This window comes from Corvus kubaryi, unplaced genomic scaffold (assembly GCF_017639235.1).
Source record: "Corvus kubaryi isolate FWS band 111438036 unplaced genomic scaffold, C.kubaryi_AGA036_p1.0 138, whole genome shotgun sequence".
Lineage (NCBI taxonomy): Eukaryota > Metazoa > Chordata > Aves > Passeriformes > Corvidae > Corvus > Corvus kubaryi.
In genome coordinates this window covers 9223037-9244225 of record NW_024580672.1, presented here as the reverse complement: position 1 = coordinate 9244225, position 21189 = coordinate 9223037, and the positions used below count along the sequence as shown (strand labels likewise).

Here is a 21189-nt window from a genome sequence, read left to right as displayed (position 1 = left end):
GGAATTAAAGGTGATTTAACAATTAAATTACTTTGGAAAAAAAATCAGTCCGAAAGTAAAAAATGTCAGGAAGAGAAACACCTCTGGACACTTATCTTGACTATTGAAATGCCAAATGCTATTTCAACAAAATGCACTTGGGGTAGGTTTTACATTTAATTCAGGAATAGCTGCCAGAGTCACATGACAGAATCAGATTGTACAGCACAAAATATGGCTTTCATAGTTACTTTCTCAATGCTAAAGTATTCCTGTAGTGAAAGAATCTTTGTACAGTTTCTGTTACTGAGGGTCAGGTAGTGCTCCTGCTAAAGAGGCAAAAGTGCTCCTTACCACTCTAAAGAGAAAGAACTCGGTGTTTGTGATACAGACACATCACTGCAGTGCTACCAACAGATGGTGAAAAATGTGCCAGCTGTTAGGCAGCAGGGTGAGCTTAAAGAAAGCATTTTCCATTACTGTTTCATTGGAAGTGGAAGGAAAAGACTTCAGTTGTTCTCAGGACGGATTAGAACTTCAGACTTCTCATTACCAAATACAGCAACTGGGAGAATCTAGGTAGACTTGATCTTTAATGTGGATTTTTCTGTGTGCCTTTGAAGATGTTCAGTAGTCACACATACAGGGATATTTATTAACCATATCATGTCACCCTTTGCCCTTGCAGTTATTCTTTTGGCAGGGGGCCTTAAAAAGGAAAGATCTTTCTTTTTCATCACTCTAAAATGAAATCATGAACTGAAAAGCATTTCAGTCTGAATAAATTAATCTTAAACCAAGCATGAACAGCACATAAAAAACATTCATCATCTTCACATTTCTGCACAGTACAATTTCCTGCCTACGAACTCTGTTCATGTCTGCAGGATACAACATGGAAAATACTCTGCTTCTGCAAAACTAAAAATGCTGTACATAGAAGGACTTTTTACAAATCAGATACCACTGGGAAATCCTAAATGCTGTTAGGAAGAACTGACTATATGAAGTGGTGTATGTACTAGACAGTTTTCATACATTTCAAATTAAAGTTTGTCCTAACTGATCCTAGTGAATTACATAACATTTTTTAGGAAAAAGAATAGGTAACATTTTTTCCACAATGTCTCAGTCACTGAAGGAGTCAGGAAGAGCAATGCAGTCTGTTAGTCTATAGTCTATGTATTTACATAAACACATTGAGTCCCACAATGAATTACATGCAGGTTTTTTCTCCAAATTGTACCTTTATGAAAACAAATATTAGCACAGGAAACCTTAAAGTTATTCTGTTTCATTTAATGGAGGGTAAGTATTTAGGGATTAATAATAACAAAAGCAAATTGCAAACACTTGAAATATTTCTATTCCTGTTAAATACAGAATTTAAAAAAAAAATCTGTCTATCCATGATGGACAAAAACCCCAAAAAATCTGGTTTGATTGATTGTCATGCACAAAGCTAAGGAAACATTAATGTAGATAAAACATTCTTATTTGAGCCATGCAAGTTTCTTAGATGCTAATTCTGGCAGATGTTTCTGTTGAGTTGTTTGGGGTACGAGTAACCCAAATGATACATCCATCTTTCCTTTGTTTTAAATACAAAGTCTTCATATTGTGGCTGGGATCAGTTTTTTCAATCATATTCCATGTAAACTTTTCTTGATTTCATGAATTTGGAGGAGTCTATAATTTTTGATAGGCAAGTTTTAGGTTAAGGAATCTGTCTCAAGCACTGACCTCTAGTATAAAGAGGAATGATTCAATGTTTGAAATCTACAGTAATTTCAGTTTTGCAGAAACTGGGCAAAAAGGAAGCCAGTTTAAACAAGTTGGAAAATGGTTTATCAACTCCTTGTTATTATTTTATACAAATAAAATTTATATGCATGTTTAATTTTCCTGAAAGTATAAATTGCAGTAATAAGACCTTGTCACATTTTGAAGTTCAATTCCTGAATTTATCAAAAGCACAGGAAAGATACTGGCAGAGACCTTTACATATAATTCTGTGAATGAAGAACTCAGTTGCCATTGAATTTCAATATCTACTGTGTACTCCTTTTAGTCCCAGTGAAGATTCTTCAGGACTAAATGTATATTTCAGCACTTTATACACAGAGACAAAATCAATATGATAGCTTGAATCTTCATATAAAATTTGGTTCTACAAGTTAATATTCAGCACTAGAAGAGGCCATGCAAGAGGTTTCTAAAGAAATACTACATGAAGGGGCTAATATCTTTGAAATTCACATAAAAGATGGCATTGCAATTAAGCCAGAGATGTGCCTTGTATGAGCCATAAAACATGATTGTTTAGAGAGGAGATATTCTCCTCAATATTCACCTGAATATGGGTGGTGCAGATTTTTCTGACCACACAAAGGAATTAGTCAAGCAGGGGGGTTGTGTTGGTGGTTTTTTTGTTTGTTTGGTGTTTTGTTGTTTGTTGGTTGTTTCTTTTTTTATATATATTTTCTAACTTAACAATCATACACGACCAAAATTAAACAGGTGATAGGCAGTGACACAACAAATGGATTGAGTACTTTTTAAAGGTTAATAGCAGTCTTGAAGCTCTAAAAACACTCCTTAAAAGTCACTGTACATGATGTGCAATTAGATGGCTGAGATTCTGCAAAATTTGGCATATGTCAGAGATAAGATTCCCTGCAGAGTTGCTCTGACTGCAAAATAGATGTGACCTTTGAGGGTCTTAAAAAACAATAGTAGAGTTAAAAATCATGCATTCCCAAGTATCTAAAAAAAGTTCTAAATGCTTTAAAATACAAAAATATGTTGCCTCAAGAGCCAATCAAGTTTAGTCCAGAGAAAAATGCCACAGAACTAAACTCACCTTGGTGAACTTGGTGTTGCAAGATCTCCAGGGCCCTTTACCTATCTGGACAGGGCAAGGCAATCCAATGCTTTCTTCTGATTGAGCTTTATTTCAATAACATCTTTTACTTTGGCTTACTAGAACTCTAAAGAGAAACAGATAATATAAGAAACTAATCATTATTCTTCAAAACTTTTTATTTATCCTCTGAACTTGAGCAAAGGGCACCAATAAAGTGGATTTAAATTAGCATAAACCATTGTACGAATAATAAATTAATCCACTGCCTTCATTTGCTTGTCTGGTAAACTGGTAGGTCTTCAGAGTGAAAACAGTTTTTTGATTGAGAATATGCAGTACTGGTCAAATAAGCTTTTGTAGTATTTGACCACAGATATTTCTCTGTTTTTTTTCCAAGGTATTTCTTTGAATTAGAATAACTCAGTTTTTCTAATACAGGCCCATAGCGAGAGGAGAGACTGGTTGTGGACAATGAAAGCCCACCAAAGACGATTACAACTCTTCCACTGACTTCAGTGGGTTTTGTATAGGACAGCTAGGGAAAGAAAAACATGATGGCACTGGCTGAAAATATGATAGCAGACATGGACTATCTTAGAACTGAACACTGCAGACAACACCAGAGCAATTGCAGCTGAAACTCTAAACTGTACCTGAGGATACCCTGTAAAACTTGATGCATAGGGCTGGAGGATTGATAGGAAGATAGTGAAGTTTTCAGAACAATGAAATAATTATGAGTGAGGAATATCAAGTGCTGTTTGAGATCAGTTTCCATTTGCCATCCTGTATGGTCTTAATTGCACAACAAAGTAAACAGAACATATCAAATATTATTTTTTATGGTTCTTGTCAGAATATGAGAGTTCCTTTTGCAGAGTTGGCCTCTTCTCCCAGGCAACTAATGATAGGATGAGGAAAAATGGCCTCAAGCTGCGCCAGGGGAGATTTAGGTGGACAGCAGGAGGAATTTAGGAATTTCATCACAGAAAGGGTGATTAAACATTGGAATGGACAGCTGGGGAGGTGCGGAGTCACTGCCCCTGGAGGTGTTTGAGACCGGACATGTCACATAATGCCATGGTCTAATTGACAAGGTGACGTTCAGTCATAGGTGTGACTTGATGATCTCAGAAGTCTTCTGCAACATAATTGATTCTGAATTGCTTCACTTATTTTTGGCATCAGAGTAGGTTGATAATTATTTCAACTACACTGAGAAAACAAATTCACTGCCTTTCCTGCCCTACTAATGAGATATGAATGAAAAGTGAAAGAGATCGCCATGAAGTGGGCACATTGACTATCAGTCTACCCATAAAGATAGTGAAAAGCAAAGGGTAAATTACAGGAACTGAGGGGCTTTGAAAAATGCATTAATGTCTTTGCTGCTGCTTTGAAAAAGGTATCATTCTCTTAAAAGGCACATTAAAACCAAAGAAGTGACAAGACATAGAAGGTATGTTTGGCCTCAGGGCAAGTACCATCTGTCCCTCTTGTTTAAAATGAGAATGAAGCCGTTAGAGAGCTTTGGAAGTGAATGTTGTAACAGGAAAAATGTGATATACATTTCAAGAGAAGGTCTAAGTGTGAGAGACTTTAGATTTTTTGCTTGTTTTGTTTTAAGCCCTGTGTACATTTTTTAAAAGGTTAGTGCATGATTTCCAAATATCACTGCATATCAATGCATTGTTGCATTGTTTCATAAACCCTGGTCCCTTTCACTGTTTTAGTGACCTATCAGTGCTGGGAATCCCCATCTTCAGAGGTTTCTGAACTGATCTGAACTATAAGTAATTGAAATGTCTTTGAAAATTACATCATGAAGGGGAGAGGATATGTATTCCACATTGGGAAAGATTTTCTAGCAGTGAAAGTATGGAAATTTTACTGTTAATTGGGAAACTAGTGTGAAGCAGAAAGAACAAGTTTGTGGGTCACATTCTTGTGAAATGATTCAACCAGATGAGAGGGAGCTAAATAAGCAATGTTATGAAGTAAGGAGGCGAACAGAATACAATCCCAATTTCAGGTGAGCTCAGACAATATCTGAGTATACTAGCCTAAGCTGAATTTTATGCTGCAGCAACTTAGTAGCTGTTGACACCCAAGATAGCTCGTTTACAGCTAGCTTGGTTATCACTGTACTAGATTTAAATCTGCACCCTCATCAATAAACTGAACTGAAGTGAAAAAATCCCAAAACCCACTAAGTAAAAGACCACCTTTTTCAGTCACTTATATACAAATCCTAAGAGAATTCACAATAACTCCATAATAAAAGGAATGAGAAATTCTCATTGTGGAAAAGAAATTGAACATAACTGGCATTCCTGAGACTTGATGTGATGATTCATGGCTTCAACACTAATATAGCTGGTTATTGCATATTGAAAAAAGATAGACCACTTAAAAGATGTTGTATGTATTCAGCGTTCTACATCTCTCTCTTTTAGAAGTCCTGGTAAATCAGAAGTACAGGCTTTGCATGCATCTAGATGAAAATGTTAACAATGCCAAAGTAGGAATCTGTTACAGACTATCAGATCAGAAAGTCAGATGAGTTTCTTTCAAAATGCATGTCAATAATGTGTTCCAATACGGAAGAAAAACTGTTTTTACATAACATAGAAGCTATACATTTGAAGTTTTGTGTATGTGATGATAAAGAAATATTTAAAACAAAATATTTAAAACAAACAAACAACAACAAACACCACAAACAAACAAACAAAAACCAACAAAACTTTACCCAACACGTAACCATTTTGGCCCTCAAAATAATGGATTAAAATGGATTACTCTCAAGATAGTAATCAAATGGTTGCCTGGGGAATAATTATCGTCATCTGGTTTTATTAAAAACAAGACAAAGAACAGGATGCAGCTTCTCCCCTGCCACGTGACAGAGAAACCACGCTGTGTTGGGCAGGGTTGATGTGGGAAAGAAGGCTGTCTAATCCATGCTTTTACATCCTTGGTGGCAACTTTCCTAAGATGCTGGAAATTATTCATGAAGCGACTACACAGAACAAGTCAGTGAAAATTTATTAAATTACAAGATCCGTAACATAAGATAGTGGAAGGCCAAAATAATCAACACAGAAATAGTTCCTTTAACTATGGCTTCAGTTTTGATGAAAGTTCATGGTACCTGAAAGCAGCAATTTTTAATGTAAGTCAATATATCAGAAATAGGAAAAGAAAATGTTTACTAGCAGTAGAAACCAACTTGGAGTTTACTGATAAGACATTAAGAAAATGTATGGCTGAACAAAGGAAAATAGGGATGGTATTTTAATTGTATTACATTATATATTAGATTGTATCATATTAGGAGGGAAAAGAAGACATTTTCACATAAAAAATGTGGAATTGCTAGAGATGAGGTAGCAAATGTACAATATATTCTGTCTTGTCAAAGTGATTTCAATCTTCAACAGAATTTGATAAAAATAACTGAACAGATGCACTTACACTAAATAGAAAAAAGTTACTAATTGAAGGACTAGAAAAACACCTTTCTGATGACATTCTTGATGTCAGTATAAATCCTGAAGCTACTCAGTACTTCTACCAATGAACTAAAAAAGAATAAAAAATCTTCTGATAAAAATCTGTATATGGTGGAAAGAGTAGAAAAGGTATCTGATGATAAAGTCATGGCAGTTATATATATTGGTGCTCAAGTATTCTGTGTGTGTATATATATTCTGACAACATTATAACCTCCAAAGCTGATCTGGTCACATAAACACATAAGACTGGAATAAGACTGTGTCTATGCAGACATAAAAAATACATTTTCTATCAATTCTGGGAAAAACTGATGAAAATATTTGCATTTTTATCCTTCCCCAAATGTGCTCTTTTCAGAGACAAAAATGCGTTTTGATTTTGATATACATAACGTTTAAAATACTTGGCTGTTTTGATATTACTTGGTTTTGTTGAATTGAAATTTCAAAATATAAAATGTAAAAGTGTGGATATAAAATCTGAAGCATTTTGTGTAAGAAGAATACAACGTTATAATTTTTTTTAAAAGATCAGTTATGGAACACCTCTATTGCTTTCCACAAAATGCTCTAAAGTTTTCTAATATTGTACAGCTGAAAAACCTCAAAGTTCAAAATTCTAACTTACAGTGTTTCTGCTTCACACAAGATTATTTGAGGACCATTAGTGCAGCCTGGGATTTTTTACCCTTCTCCTGCTATTCATTTCCTGTCAGCAAACTCTCTTCTCACTCTGGCTGCTTCTCAGCAGTATATCTGTATTGTTAGACATGTGACTTCATTTAGCTGCCTTCAGAGTGAAGGATGGCAGCTCCAGTAACTGCAGCTCCAAAGTTTCCAAAGTCTTTTCCACGTAGGGGAGAAGCATCATTTATCTTTAAATTTATGTGCGTAAGATACAAATCAGCTTCTACATGCAATACATCTTTCGAAACCTACAGATATCTTGTATTTTGATAGTGCTCATGGATAACTGCAATAAACCTTATCCTAGATGTGTTATTCAGAGACACCAGATTTCCCCTTCTAGGAACTGTCAAACAGAAAAGGCACTGGGGAGAAGCAAGTGCCTTTCTGCTTCTAGCTACATAATGACTTCCTAGTAAACTGTGAGGATACCTGAGGAAATTATGGACGGTATCTACTTGTGACTCCAGTTTCTGTGGCCTGTACCCTTGTTCTTGGTATGCATCACATCTGTCTCTGTGGCATTATAAAAAAGCATAACTGGTAAGGAAATGCTTCCTTTTGAGATTTGTCATCTGAGTTAGCATGATTTGCAGTATTGTACCATCTGGAGCTGAAGAATCAATAGCATAATACAGATCTTCCTCATTCTTTTTTCTCCTTCTAAACATTATTTTCTTTGCTAATGCATGTTAAGGCATAGAGGTAAAAATCATCACTCTTAAGTGAAGAGAATTCTGCCCTTCCTGTCATGAAAATAAACATTAAGTCTTGCACTTGTATTTATATGGAGCAGAGAGGTCAGAAGGGCTAAGATTAACTATTAAAAAGAAAAATCACAAAAACCTTAAGCAGAGAGGATTATCTGTGCAAAAAAGACTGACGTGAAAATAAATTAGACGGATAGTTTTCTCTCCTGTTTACAAAAAACTATCAGAAGTGAGTTCTTAAAGATACTGGCAAGCCCTACAAAATTGCTTTAATATCCTGGGCCCTGATATGTGATCACAAAAATGCAATGAAGGTGCTGGTTCTCTGCCTAATGCCAAAAGCTGACTGAGAGCTTTGGAAACAAATTCACAGAAACCTCTCACATTAGCGAATAAATTCTTACATACAAGTTTAATCATATGAGACCTTATAATTTTACCAGCCTGTACAGAATTCTAGCCCATGTTGCATCTTCCTTGATCTTCTCATATATTTCTGTCTTCTGCCCTTCTGTTATCCAGCAGTATGGAAAACACTGTGAATAAAAAGAAAAATACAGATTTTTTTTTTTTTTAATAAAAATCCAGACTATTTCTTACTTATTTGCATATAAAGGACTGTCCATGGCTGACCATGACAATATTGTCAAGCTTGACTTGCATACTTAAAAGTAGTTTTATGGGGAATAATAACTGGTCTGACAGCAGAGGGTGGTATCTGTGAGTTGTATCACACTAACAGCTACTATGGCCATTGTTACCCCTTGTCACCAAAGTGAGCTATGCAGGATGGAAAACCTACTAAAGCACAACCAACTTGAAATCCAAATAATAAGAGTGAAATTTGTATAACAACATGATCTCCTTTGATTTTCATCCATTGAGCTACATTATGCATTCACTTAATACCAGGGCAGCCTAAATTGACCAGGATTAAATGACAGGAGAACTTGGCTGATTAAATTGCTTTAAGGTGATTCACACGGTGCTAACAGTGTAGATATCAACAAAAAATGGTGGTGAATAATGAAATAGAGACAGACAAATAACATACAGTTAGCTGAGGCTAATTTTACCAGCAAGTGCTGAATACAGTCCATAGCTATTACAGTACTGAAAAAAATCATACAGTAAATGTCTCTAATGTTGTAAGTTACAGTCTGCATGCTATTTAAATTATACGCAGTCATCTTGTATTCTGACATGTCAGCAACAACCTAATTGCTAGCCATTTGTTCTTTTAATGTTTACTTTGAGAGGTGTTTCTGGGGAAAAAAGTAAAAACATTAAAAAAAGTAAAAAAAAGTAGAAGGAATTATGCTTGGATGCACAACAGAGAGGTCACAGGTACTTGGGAGTATTTACCATCTGTTGACTTTAGTTTCCATCTGTGTGTCTTATTAGCATTAAAATCCTTGAATCCATAATAAAATTGATGAAACAAATACAGTTATAAAATCATTATATCATCTGATGGTAGCAAAATTCTATATATGGGAGAGTGGTATTTTGACTCTGGATGTAGGCAGGACCAGCTCAGTCTCTGAGAATACTGGGCTTGAATCCCCTCAGGCAGCAGAGAACCGCAGTTTTAGGTCTTAAATATTTTTGAGTAGGGTTCTGACTTCTAGGCATCATATTACAGAGGAATTTAGATTCTCCTGGGTTTCAGTGGGAGTTAAGATAAATAAGATTAAGATAAATGAGTTAAAATAAAAGATAACTGAAGAATTGAACCAAAGCTTGTTATATGAAAGGGACATTGTCACTACCATGTTGTCTTCTTTTTGTTCTACTCCAGCAGTTAAATTTTGAACAAAGATTAAACCTACGTGAAATATTCAAAGAAATATTAAAATGCTATCTACTGGAGAGGCATACTGGTTGTTCACAGAATCACAGAATATTCTCCACATTCTGTATATTTTCTGATGCCATTAGTGTTTTGTAAGATTTTGTGTAATAATGTCAAGTTCACTATTGATGGTGGCAACAAAGTTTATCAGTTATGAATTCACCATTTCAGTTGTCATGGGTAATCCAGTGGAAAAAAAATCACTGCTTTAAAGGCATTTTTTTATTCTCACTGCAATTAATTGAAAACTAGGTCAACAGCCACTCCAGACAGACAGTAATATTAAATGTGGGGAAATGTTACACAGAAATAATTAAGCACTTGCTATATTAAATCGTGATATCGTTCTTTCAACAGTAAGCACTGACATGTAAATTTGAGAGCAGGTTCTTTTGCTTCATGTTCCATGCAGTTTCAGGACTGAGGCACAATGAAAACGTCACTTTTCTTTTGTGCCTCAGTAATTGCTACGTGATAAACATGCACGAGACAAACATGCACCCATCCCACATGACAATGAGTGGACTTATATATAGAAACTAGTAATTACATTTTTCTTTTTTTTTTTTTCTTTTTTCGTATTACCTTAATTGGTAGTTAATTTATGTGCCTGATTTTTCAGGTACTTGTACATAGTCATTAAAAATGACCTCCAAGATAAGCAGGAATGCTGAAAAATGAGGCAGGGTAACACGCTGGCTCTTACTAAGTATAGCCCTTCTCTGTGTTGGGAAATGCTCTTGCAAATACAGTAATTACATATGATGGAAAATTCAACACTATTAAAATGTTAGTAACAGACCTCTCAGTACTTCTCTTCCAAATCCCTGTTTACCACTTTGTTACAGAATTAACTATAGGCTGAAATCTGATGTTTACCACATTAATCTGAAATATTAAAAATTTGTGTTGTTCTGTTATACAAAATCTGCCCTTTTCTCTCAGAATCCTAAGAAATTGTTTATTATGTTCCAGTTTGAAGAATGAAGCAGGAAAATGAAAAATAATTTTGTTTTAGTCAATGCCGAACAAGTGGACTAAAAATTTAGTCTTAACATACAACTGTGAGGTTGCATAAAAGTAATCACAGGACATGAACAAAGACATCAACTCTAACACAAATGTCCTGAAAGCTGGCAAGTTTTGAAGCATTGGCTGCTTCCCATTAAAAAACACCTTACAGTGGGGAGCAGTGCATAAATATAGGTATTCATTTTCTGGAATAAATTTATCGATAATATTTGAGATTCAGGAATGCCAGTGTACATTTTATCCACAATGGCTTTATAGATGTAGGAATCCAAAGGCTACATGTATTGTCTTATGGGAATAAGTCTACCTCCCAGTACTTTCACAGAAGCTTTAACATTTTCATGTGCTTCTGGAGTCAGGGAAAACCACTTTCCTCACTAGTAGCCCCACTAAAGTTACATAAATACACTAAAAGAACTTTCACCTGCAGCCTTCGGTCAACCCAGAGTGTGTTCAGGATTTTTAAAGTCTTAAATGACCTTCTCCTATCATTGATCCACTGTTGCTTTACCTCTGATACACTTTGGAATACACTTGTCATGTCAAGGATGTCTGTGGAGATAGATTGTGTGCTTGATAGAAAACTCAGAAACAGTTTTTCAGTCTTCTCCTCACCATGACTGAATTCCTCACTGCTAAAGGGAAGGCCTGAACTCTGCAGTGTTAGGAAGAAAATCCTTCAAAGCTGTGTAATGTCCAGTACTCTACTGTGTAGTGTCAAAGGTCTTTAGAATCACTTAAAAAAACCCCACTAGTTGCAACAGGATGATTTCTTAGGTATCCTAAGGTTTGGCATCCTGTTACGTGAACTGATACAAGAATGCGAAGATGGTGGACTGATCAATCTCTGAATGTTCAGGATAATATATGAGGAACAAATAATAACCAGTCCTCTCTATTGTGTTTTACCTGTCTCTTTCTAATCTTACCAAAGCTTCATAATTCAAACAGAAATGCTGAACTTTAGACTGGGGGCCACATTTTCCTCAGTACTTGTATGGTAGCTAATACAATGGACTATAGTCAACACTTTATTGAAAACTAAATATTAAATAGCAATAGCAACTCAAATAATACCACCATCTCTCTAGAGCACAGCACATTGATTGCCTTATATATTTCATAGGAGAATTTTAAAAGCAAAATAAAACTTGGATTGATTTTACTTCAAATACAGAATGGCATTAGGTATGGTACAAGCACGGCAAAATTTTTTCTAAAAGAAAATGCACACTAATACCCAAAGCCCACTCTGTTCTGCTTCCTTTTTCATTATAGCTGATGTTTCATTTTAACATATACATTTGAAACTCACTTTTAATGGAATGCTCTGGGCCAAATAGTTCCCTGGTGTAACATTGCTTGTGCATGTCAGACAACTATTACAATTTTTAATGGCATGGATTTGGGATGGCTGCATTATTCATATGGGGTATGTTGATAAAAAGGTCATACAGGTCACTGCATGAATTTAAAATACTTCTGCAGTTCAGAAATGTATTCTTTACATACATTTGAAATGTGTGCTGATAGGTTTTGCTTTTTTAATTGATGAGTACTGATATTATTTATTTTACTCTCTCTCTGTGAGGTCAAATTTCATTAGCTACCATTTGCAGGCTCCAAATGAAATGAAGACTACAATAAGCTTTAAATTAGAAAGTACCAAAACAAAATTCCAATGCTGTAGCAGATTCTCATTTTCTTAAAAGATTAATGGAGAAGACTTGTAGAACAATTTCTGTATCCTGTGGCTATTCATTTAGCATACTCATTACGCTGGACATCATGTCCTGTTTGCAAGAACTTGCTCTATTTTTTAGCAATAAAGCTCCTGAATTTTCTTCATTATGAAAATAACATTAGGTTCTACAGGGCTGCCTATAAGAAATACTTGAAAGAGTTCATTATATTTCTACATCATTATAACAATATCCTGGGGATCCATTTTATGTGTTCTGGTGACTCTATACCCTTTCTTCTTGCAGTTCCTGCAACAGGAGATGCAGCCAAGGAAAAATTACATCCCCTCTATATTGCTCATATGTTATTCCTGTTCCCCCTGGAGCTCTGGTTTCAGATGTGAACTGGAGGAACCCAAATAGGTCTTGTAATTTACATCATGGACTAGACCATCCACAGGCAGCTCTTAGATTTAGTATGCAGAAACATGAAGAAGAAAACCATCCCAGAATTTCACAAACTACCATCTGACAGGAATAAATGCTTACTTTGAGTGGAGGGCTATAGAAAATGTCCTTCATTTCACATGGCAACATCATGGCTTTGCCTTAACCAAGGCCTGAATGACTCACTATAATGAGCCATGGTCAAGAGGACACTGCAAACAAGGCCTGAGAATAATGAGCCACATCTGACACACAAAGAGGATCTGAGCCTTGGTGTGGACCATGGATCAAAACTGACAGAGAATGGTACCTGAAACTGATGGAAGGGCATGCTGAGAGCTGATTGCATCAATATTTGGCTATAAAGACTCTTGGTACTAGAGGCTAGGGTTGAGGAGAATGTTACTATGTGGACAGCCAAGTGTAGAAGCAGAGTGCCTGAGGTGGAACTGCTTATGAATTGGTGCTGAGCCTCTGCCCAAGGGCTTGGCACAGAGACTGATCAGTGTCACATAACCCTGGACTTCACCGTGCTGACTCACTGAGCTGGTTACTAGGGTCGGTTAGTAGTGTGTATGTGTGTGAAATTTTTCTGACACAGCCTATTTGTTGCTCTGTCTACTTACACTGAACTCAGCAAAGTCATAATATTTAGTGTGACATCATTCCATAACTTTTTGCAGTGTTTAAGGATAAAATGGACAATTTAGGTTCCGATCACTTTTTAGAAGCCATTGACCAACACTTGCCTTCAATTGCTCCAATCATATTTATGAAAAACACCATACCCTACTGAACTGGAGAAACCTGAGCTATTTCCATGTGTTAGGAGCATCTTGCGACATTTACATACAAAAGTATTTGGAAAATAGAACATCAGTGACAAAAAGAAGTTTTAAAAGATTCTATTGACAGATACACAGCTACAGTTTAGAGAACTGAAGCAACTGGTGGTAAAGGTGTATTGCCAAAGAGCAAATGTCACTTAGATACTACTTTGAAAATTCTCCTTGTTTTGAGCATATCCAAAAAAAATAGCTAACCAGAATTCTTTGTAATCAGGATAAAAAAACCCTGCTGATCTTGTTTTTCAAGAAATTATCCTGTGTTAATTATTGAAAAGATGACTCACTATTTCCACAATTTCCTGTAAACATACACATATTTCATGAGATCCTGTGGGAGAGGAATATTTTAGAAGCAGAAAGTCATAAACTTATACCTCTGCACTTTGGAAATGTCTGACACACGTGGGCCAAACATTATTTTTTTAAATGAAGATTTACACACTAGCAAGATCAACTCTTTTTTTTTTTTCATAGCATTGTGTTTTATCCATAACTTCTTTAGCTGTGCTTCATGTCATCCAATTAGTGTATGTTTGCAAACAGAATAGGGGATACAGAAAGCAATTTGCTAATCAAATTTCTTCTCACTCTTTTACTCTTTCCTCTAATGATCCCTACATGTTCTTGGTATTAATCACAAAAAACTTAAGAGTTGTCCTTGTTAAAAATTCAGCTCAAGAATTCAGTATGACCTTTTACATCTAGACCCTGATTTAAGAGCCAACACAGCTAAAATCATAAGATAGTATGCTGCTCTAGCACATTAAAAGGTCAAACTTAAATGAGTTCAGGTTGACATACTGTTCTTTGTCTTAGGGAGCAATCAATTATGAACTTCAGTTAAATATATAACTCGCAACTTTTTCTCAAATGGCATATATTGATAAGTTTAGGCTGTAATTATGCAAGTATTAAGAAATACTTAACATCTAAGTCCTCATCAGTCATATCAGAATCAAGAGGTATTTAATATTTGCAAAATTAAATATATGCATTGGTGTTTGGGGGACTGATGTCTTCTACAGCCAAGACCTGATTTGCGTGCAACAGTTTTTTCCAGACTACCTAGTTCAAAGGGAGATTCCTGTCCTCAGCAGAGAGTAACATTTACCTTACACTGATTGCTTATGGTAGCTCTAACAGCTAAGAGACTGAAGGAAGAATGACTAGTAATTACCTTCAGTGAGTCTGTCATGGACAAGGGCTGACTCCGAATGTTGAGTTCAAAAACTGTTTCCTTCATCTCCATTTCTTTGTATGAGGTATCTGTGTCACCTGTGAGTGGTCCAGAGAACAGGCATCTATGGAGACTTCTTAATATTGTCCTACCCCTGTTATAAAAGAATACATCTTTTGTGTTCAGATGTTGCAATGAGATCCATTTTGCCCATGGAAGTTCACAGCAAGGTCAGTGTGTCCCTCTAAAAACTTCTTTTCATGAAGAAATTAGTCCCACATGCTTAAAGTCCCAAATTAAAAACATATCTCATTTGCCCACAATCCGCTGTGTGTCCATATACCTACCTATGCACATGTGAGTGTATATGTGTATCTATACATACACATATATACACACTAAGACAAAATGTAAATATGGATACAGGCTCTAACCATAGTTTCAACTTGTTTATTCTGAACAGCTACATTATGCTCTAGTGGACTTTTTTTCAGTGTTGGACTTTTGCCATTGACTTCAAAAGAATCAGATTCAGGCCACTGGAAAAAACCCCCAAATTTTGAAACCAATAAGATTTAAAACGCCTGGCTTTGAAAGTCATGATATGGAGCTCAGAGTTTACTCTCCCCTATGTAGAAATAACCTGTAGGGGGGAGAATGGGACCTTTAGATAATTAACTATTCAGTAAGTCTTAAGCAGCTCAATAGTGCTTTTTATCTTCAAAGTGCTTTTTAAACATTAACTAAGTAATCCTCTCAATCCTCTGAAGTAAATAATTTGGTATTTATTATCCTGGTGAATAATTGCTATAAATGAAAAGAAAATGCTGAAAATAGTACTTTTCATGTATGTTTTTTTAAATTAAAAAAGAAAAAAAATGCAGAATCTCAGGCTCTGCATCTGCATTCCCGTGGTACTTACTCCATTTCAAGTGTTACTGCTCCAAAGTAAATACAAAATCTGTATGACTGCCCATTGGCAGAGATGGAAAACCTACTGCAGAAAGTAGCTGCCTCTGAACTCTACTACTCTCCCAGACAATTGTACTCCTAAGCAAACTCTTCTAGCACATGCTTCAAATATTGAGCCTTCACAGTCATGAACTGCTCTGATTTGTGGAAGAATGAGTTGACTGCAAACTCCTACAGTGGAAAAAATTTTGTATAGATAAATGCAAAGTAGTGCACCTGGGAAAAAAAACCAAGAGATAGCTAGAAGAAAAATGTTACCAAAAAGGAGTAAGATCCCGTGGTTGTGACACACAATTCTGTAAAAATATCATCTTGATAGCCAATATAACTAAGAAAATAAAACAAATGCTAAGAATTATTAGTAAATGTTCAGTGGAGTTTCCTTTTAAGCATATATTTCACTGCATAATTTCACCATTGCTTTATGTTTACAATTACATACACAAATGACTGGAGAATAAGCACCTTATATAGGATTTCAGGTTTTGGTGTTATTTCTTATCAACGGAATTAGCACATTTCCCACATTGTTTTCCAAGCAAATGGTGTTTAACAACCAGAGTATCATGCATACCTGAGCCTCTCAGATTTACAGTTGTATCAAAAACACTGAGAAAGAAGATAAGCTTAGATTGCATCATCCAACAAGTATGTTTGTCTAGGTGAACTTTGAAGGTTTGTAACTTTTTTTCTGTCTCTATGGCCGCTATATATGTAAGGATTTTCAGGGTTTTCACTCTAATACTACCCCCTCACCCTCCCAAATTAAATTAATTAAAACTGTCCATGTTGCCAGTGTTTTCTGAGAGGTATACAGTTTTCCTTAACATTGTAATTTTTAATTCAACATTTATTTCTATTTCCACAAAAACATTTCCACCAAGACCTATTTCCCCCAGCATTTTAGTATACGACCTTATTTTGGTTAAAATGTCAAAACTGGTAGACATTTTAGTAAAAACTAAAAGAAGCCCACTATCTAAAATCCTGCACAGTGAAAGCAGTTTCAATATTAGAGGCAGGAAAATGATGTCTTCTTCCCCCCCAGGTTCTAGTGTTAGCCATTTAACTGATAACAAGCAAGATACTGATGAAGTGTTAGCCGTTAAAAGGAAACCACAATGGTCCAGCTCACATCTAAAGTTTATCTACAGTTTACTTTCTACTCGACAGTCAGTTTACAAGGTAAAATTTTCTTCAATTCCAAACATTCTAAAAGAAGGACCAGAACAAATAATTTCTTAGAAATGTCATTTCTCTAAGTCAGCTCGTCCAAATTCTACCCCAGAGCCAAGCTGCCATGCTGCTAAAGGTTTTACTATTTGAAAGCCTTAGCTACTAAATTTTTCATCCCTAATACACATTTACAAGTAAGTTTGCCAATTGATAGAAATGTTAAAAGTACATATAACCTAAAACCTCAGAGAACCAAGGCTTTGAAATTATTCAGCTGTAGAGAAGAGTATAAGTAGAATTAAATCTGCTACAATTTTAAGTAATTGAGTTTTCAGTAAGGAAAAATCAGTAAAAAATCATAAAAAAATTCCTCATGTCATATAGAATAAATAGATTTTGGGGGAGTGGTATACCTGCTAAACTCTTGGAGACAGGAAATAATTTTAATATACTTGGGCTTGAGATATGTATGTCAGTTCTTACATTCTACATAAACTTCAAAGATGAATACAATTAATGGAATATCCTTTTTCTAAAAGGCATTAGGAGAAGTTAGAGAATGACTCAAAAAGAGAAACATTACTTTATAAATAGTAGATAAGCTTCATGTTGAAAAGTAAGTCAGTGCTTCACAAGTTTTAAAAAAAAATCCCTTTTGAACAACTGTTTCACTCTCCAACCAAACTTCTGACATTGCCCACTATTAAAGTTATGATACTGAATTAAAAGGACTCATTAGTTCTGTGACTCATGGAAAATTCATCTACTCATAACTAGAATTCCCACTGTACTTCATAAAGTTCAGATCTTGACCAGAATAGTCACAACAAGTCCCCCTTTTTTAGACATACTATCATACAAAGAAAAAGACTGCGTAATTACTTAAGCTGTAGCATTAAGACTTGAGGCTTAGAACTAATAGAACCAACCATATTTAGAAAGGACTTCCTTAACAATGGGACAGCTGATTCAACATGTAACTAATCTATAAAAGACATTTTAGTATAATCTTCCATGAGCAGAGTTATGAAATATTCTTGGGGTGCCTCTACATCCAGTGTGTAACCAGGATACTGTTTCTGGAGATGCCATTACAGAAATATGATATTCAAAATATGAACATCTGGTAATCAAATGCATGGCAGTGTGGTACTTACATGAGAAACATGATTTATTCCCAAGAAAGTATATTAATTCCAAACACAGGGCTTCCAGACTTTCTGGAAGACAAAAACATGAAAGAGACTGAGGGGAAAGTAGAGCTGTGTGAATCAAGAGAAAAATCAGATCTGAAAAATTGCTATAGTGAGCCTCAGAGAAATGACTGGAGAATAACCATAATATAATGAATCAATCTGGGATTAAGCTACTAGATAGAAAAAATAATAAGGACAGCACTAGGGATGTTGTAGAGACCTCTAGGGCAAGAAGAGAGGTGAGAATAAAATTCTGCTTAAAGATGAGGCAAGAAAAAGAAGGTAAAAAAACCCCAAAAGACTATCTGAATTCATAATTCCAACCCTCTAATTACCAAAAACCTCAGAGATGCAGAGAAGGAGAAATATGGGAATGAAGATGTAGTGAATGATTAGATCTGAATTAATTAGAGACACAAAAACATGTTGAGAGCAAAGACCCTACTGCCGAGCGTATTTGTTTGGCATTAGATAGTGATGAGGGTGGTACTAATACTTTCAGAAAATTGAAATATTCTTGAAAAATAAATTCAGTGTGAGGAGATAGCCATCTGTGTTTCAGTACAGTAATAAATGGAATAAGATCTTCAAAGGAAAACCATTTCTACAATCTACTTATGCAAACCAGTTGAAAAAAATAGGAAAAAACGCGCTGAGTAATGGACATGAAAGACGGATTCTTCATCTCTGTAAAACAGTTCAGCTCCATTAACTTTTTCATATAGCTCAAGACAGGAAGGATCCATTAGATCATCTATTCTGACCCTGTATGTCATAGGCCATTAGATTTCATTTTCAATTCTACTCGGCTTAGTAGTTTATGTTTAACATCTTACAGAAAAATATCTACTCTTGATTTGAAGGCAGAGAGATGAAGAGTCATGCTGCCCTTGGCTTTTTGCTCTGAAGGTTAAATACTACTTCTGCAGTGAAATCGTGCTTTATTTCTCATTTGAATTTGTTTGGTTTCAGCTTCCAGCCAGAAGTTTTAATTTTTTTTTCTGCTAGCTAGCTTAAATAATCTTTTGACATTTAGCTTTTATTTGCTTTTTTTTTTTTTTTTTTTTTTTGGTAATTTTAGATCAAAATTAATTCACTTCTTCTTTGGGAGGCCATGCAGAACAAGTTCATTTTTGTCATGCCTCTCTATAAGTCAACTTTCTCCAGCTTTAATAAATTTTCCCTTTTTTTTAACCCTTCTGTTTTTAGCAATCCATGCCCCCAGTTCTTGAACTGGTTAAAATAAAGCTAACCTCTCTACCCACGTTCACTCACCCCTTGTGCATAGTTTGCAGTAGCAATTTTCACAGAGCATTGTACTGAAGTCCAGTTTGAGCTGCACTTCTGTTGCATCTCTTGAGACTCTGAAACTCAATTGTCTATAGTTCCTGTATAAACAAGATGCAAAGAAAAGTTCCTTTAGAGGATGATCCATATTTCAAGTGAGCTATCTTCATTTATCTTGTGTAAAGACAGAGTGAACTCCTCATTTGGAAACTCCTTGGTATTAATAAAAGACCAGGAGTAGGAGTGGGAGATTACACAATGACAATTCAGCTCTCTGCAATTAACCTGGAATTTTATTACATTTCCTTGCAAATTCTACAGCCAATAGGATGAAAAAACTCTTCTAAACTCATTATGAACTTCTTCTCTGGGTCTACCACTTCCTCTGTATTTGATAGAGGGCTGTCTGAAAATTTTGGGAAACAGGATCTCTGTGCTGTTTGATAATACACTTGCAAAAAATTACGAACAATTTGTTTTCTCTTCAAAGTTGTCTATCTTTGCTTGTGTTAGCAGTAATAGTTTCAGGAGAAAGGGTAAAAAAATACAATACAATCCTTCGTTCACCTTCACATGCCTGCTTATTACTTTTTTTGAAACCACTGGCAATACCACCCTTCGACCAAAGCACTAATGATGCTTCAGCACTTAATAAAAAATGTTACAGTCCATCAATGAAAAGTGGTGATCCATAAAGAGAACTGGTAGAGCAGACTGTATATGCTGTTTATTTCTACGGATAATTTTTCCTAAGTCACTTCCAGTTCTGTTTTGCTCAATCACTCATAAGTTACGAGGTCATTTGTAACTCACAGAAATAAATGATACAGCATGAGCTACCTATGTGTAAAATGCTGTGTTAATATATTTAACTTGTATCATTTGGATTTTTTCTCAGAAGAGGATGTACATTTGTTTAGGACGTATCAACTCATATAATTATTGCAATACGTATTAAAGTAACAATAAGGTAGCTCCAGTCATAAGTACTTCTACCACTAAATGTGACTATGTAAATAAATATTAAACTGATTTTTTTTAACAGTAAACTTCAAAACAATGTGTATGAAGAAATCTCTCACTGAGCTGGAAAAAATGGCTACCTTAGGCATTTCCCCAAGTGACCTCTCTTTATTGTTTGAGGTTTACATCCTGATTCTGTCACTTTTTAAATTCTTCTCAAAAAATTCACTTCTCTCCTGCCCTGAACTAAATGGTGCCTGGAAATGAATAAAGGAAAACTCAGTGCAGTCTGTAATGTTCTTCTTTCTCTTTTCAATTCCTTGACTAATCAGAGGTATTTATTTATTTACTTAGAGACCTTACTAAATCTGCCAAAAACTAATAAGCTGCCATGTCATAAATTAAACAATACGGTGTTTATATGGCCTGCAACCAGCCTTTGGTCCTACCCAGGCAAAAATGAGTTTTCTAATAAATCAGTTACAGCTCTGAGGCCAGATGGCTCAGCTCAAAACACTGAATGTGTTTGTCCTTTCTGATCTTGGGTTACTTTCTATTATCTCATGATTCAATTCAAGCAACATTTGGGTGACCACAATTTTGGAATGCCAATACAACGCTGATAAGACTGATGGGAGTAAGAAGGATATGTAAGCACTGGGCCTCTCTATTGGGTGTTGCTTTAGCTTCTTCCCATTGTAGGATCCCTGTCCCCTGGCCAGCCCACAATTCACAAGGGATGCTAAGCAATGCAGGTATTGGCAAAATAACCTGAGAGAGTTTTAGAGTCTTTT

The 21189-nt window shown here is 35.5% G+C and overlaps 1 long non-coding RNA gene across 1 annotated transcript; it reads right to left on the bottom strand.

Moving 5' to 3' along the window:
• Positions 1–1807: 1807 nt before the first annotated feature.
• LOC121660076 lies at positions 1808–14950 on the bottom strand. Its single transcript, XR_006014543.1, has 3 exons — positions 14802–14950; positions 8188–8296; positions 1808–2969 (listed from the first exon to the last, which is right to left on the bottom strand). It is a non-coding gene; the product is annotated as an uncharacterized LOC121660076 (long non-coding RNA).
• Positions 14951–21189: the final 6239 nt, after the last annotated feature.